Genomic DNA, 2,816 nt, shown 5'->3' with positions numbered 1-2,816 from the left:
CTAGAATTTCAAGGGGAACAAATTCTCATAATCGTCATCGATATGAACAGAGGCAGTGCCCCTAACCCGGGATGAAGCACCAAAGCATTTGGACTCCCCCGGGGGGCAACGTTACGGAACTCCACCATGTTGTAGATCTGTCTCCAGCGGTGCTCGCACACCCAGCCTCCCCCGCAGCTGTTGTCAACGTTGATGATGGGCAAAGGGGGCTAAAAGTTGGCATGGGGGGGGCGGCCCCACCCAGTCTTTGGGTGCACGACCGCCGCCCACTTTTTGGCCCCCAGTGGTACGAAGACATGACGCGGGTGAAGCCATATGGCCACGCTAGCATGAAGGCGTTGGCCATCTGCGATCACAAGTTTACGTAGCCTTATAAGGTGTAAATATAAGCACTGCAGTGCCTATCATTTGATACACATTTAATGACTGACTGACTTTCTTGGCGAGAAAGTGTTCAAATATGAAAGACATAACATATGGCAGATGTAACTTTCAGATTTCAACAAAAACTTACTTTATATCGTCTAGGATCACGGAAAGTTATCGTAGTCTCCCCCGGGCGCCGGGGCCCTCGTGTTTGTCAGGTTTATGAAGACGACGGCGCTGTGTCGGTCGAGCATGTCCCAGGCCTCGTGCAGGTTCAGGAGCCATTTGAGCTGGTTGATGCCTCGGAAATCCTCGCACAGGAATTTGCCATACCGGAATTCCGTCACGCGACCCACGTTGGTGTAATCGGTTCCTTTGATAGGCTCATTCCCTGAACATTAATTGATATTTCTTTTTTTAGTTCTGCAGCCATACACCCATCCGACTTTTATTTGCGCCTGTTTTTTAAACCAAGAAATCGGGAATACGATAAATACCTACCGAAATCGATGACTTCCTGGAGTACAAAGGGTCTGGTTCCTTCGGGAAAAAATGTTGTGCTAAGATTGTCAAGGCGGCCAAAAATTTCCTGAGGAAATAAAAAAGAAAAACGCAAAAAACGTCTGTACAAAGAGCATAAACATTTTTCACACAATTTAATTAATCAGCTGCAGTGGCCCCTCACCTGTAGATCTGCCGGCCACATATGTTTAGAGGCGTCGACACGAAAGCCAGCAACGCCCCAGCCTATGAGCCTGTTCAGGTATTCAACAATTTTGTCTTGCACGCTTTCGCTGCCTTGGTGTAGGTCGTTTAGGCCGCTCAGTTTGCAGTTGCGCACCTTGGGGAGTTAATGAGCGATAAAACAATTAACGATATGTGATGCATTGAAAGAGGGGGCGGTCATCTGATCATTAACTGTGTTACAATATAAAAATGTAATCAGATCACCTGTTCGGCATCCTGGTAGTTCTCAATATTGCCAGAGTTGGTGTGGCAATTAGGGCATTTAAATCGCAGAAGTGATGGCACTCCGGGGGATACTTGTACTAACAACAAAAGCCACCGGGTTCCCCCCCTTTGGGTGGCCCCCGGACATGTGATTAATGACGGCGTCCACGTAGATCCTGAGGGACGTGTACATATTACGGGAGAACGTTGTGATAGTGTATAGGGAAGGCCCGCTTTCCCATCGGGTGTTCGAGCACTCCTATATTCTCAAAACAGTTCGTAAATATTCTGAAGCCACTAGAGAATGTTTACTGGGAAAGGGTTTTGGGAAAAAGCGCCTTACCTAACCAAAATTATTGCAGCGTTCACCCTCCCCGAAAGGTCTCTCGTACCGAACGGGAGGCGATCTTTTAGAGGGGGGCTGGACCCTCCACCACGGTCGCTTTACTGGTCCTTGGTACACTTCCACATATTCATTAGGTGGGGATACCTACGGGAGAGAACAACAACTACATGATAATTATGTATTCATCCAGTAAACTTGTTTCAAATGTATATTTCACAACACCAAATCCAATTCGTCTAGGCACAGCAACTTTCGGTACCTGAACGGCGCCATAACCACGAGGCGCCAAGAATCTCTCGCACTCGCTTGCGATGTCAACCCACTTCCATTCAAAGAGGTGGACCATCACCTGTAATATAATCGCTGTATCATAAAGGGGTCAACCATTTTTTCATTTTCACAAGCGTACAAAAATACTCTTTTCCCCCGACCCACTCCTCTTGATGAAATCAAAAAAAATAAAAAAGGGTGAACTTTTCCACAAAGGGGGCATGGTTGCCTCTAGAACGTCGTATTATATAAAACCCTTAATGACATTTGCGTTGTTCTATATGAAGGGTGCCCTGTCTTTGTCCATTGGGGATTCATCATGAAGATAAAATTATATCTAAAACTTAAATGTGTTCAAGTTTCTTTATATTGGAAAAAATCTGCCACACATATATGTCTTGATTTCGGCAGCGCGATACGAAGGTAATAAAATAATTTGTAATTTATAATTTGATGCGGATCGTCATTTTTATGATGTTCTAAAATGCGTACGTGACAGATTAACCCTCTGCTCCCACCGTGTGATTTGTACGTTCATGAAAAAGATGAAAACAGTGGATGACCCCAACGCATATACACCTGGAACTGATACTAACGAAAGTAAGTGGAGTTAAAGATTCTACATATAGGGTTTGCTATAACTGTAACGTAAGGATGCAACTCAAGTATATAGTAAGTGACAATTATTTTTCTTCTTACCTGGCGGTCCTCTAAGACGTTTGGGTTTTTCTGCGCATGCGCCGAGGCCACCAACACCGCCAGCGTCAGCACTGGTATCGTCGTCATTGCTGGGGTTGGGGGGGGGGAGGTTATTGCTTTCAGGGGAAGGAGCTTGCATACATGGTAAGGTGGTAAGTTTTAATATTGCAGAGCGTTTGATAAT

General features: G+C 45.5%; 1 pseudogene; it reads right to left on the bottom strand.

The window, feature by feature from the left end:
* LOC119592583 overlaps window positions 1-2,745 on the bottom strand; it is a 12,271-nt pseudogene extending 9,526 nt beyond the window's left edge.
* Between the last annotated feature and the right edge of the window lie 71 nt (window positions 2,746-2,816).

Source organism: Penaeus monodon, chromosome 30 (assembly GCF_015228065.2).
Source record: "Penaeus monodon isolate SGIC_2016 chromosome 30, NSTDA_Pmon_1, whole genome shotgun sequence".
Classification (NCBI taxonomy): domain Eukaryota; kingdom Metazoa; phylum Arthropoda; class Malacostraca; order Decapoda; family Penaeidae; genus Penaeus; species Penaeus monodon.
This window is presented reverse-complemented; position numbering and strand designations above follow the sequence as displayed.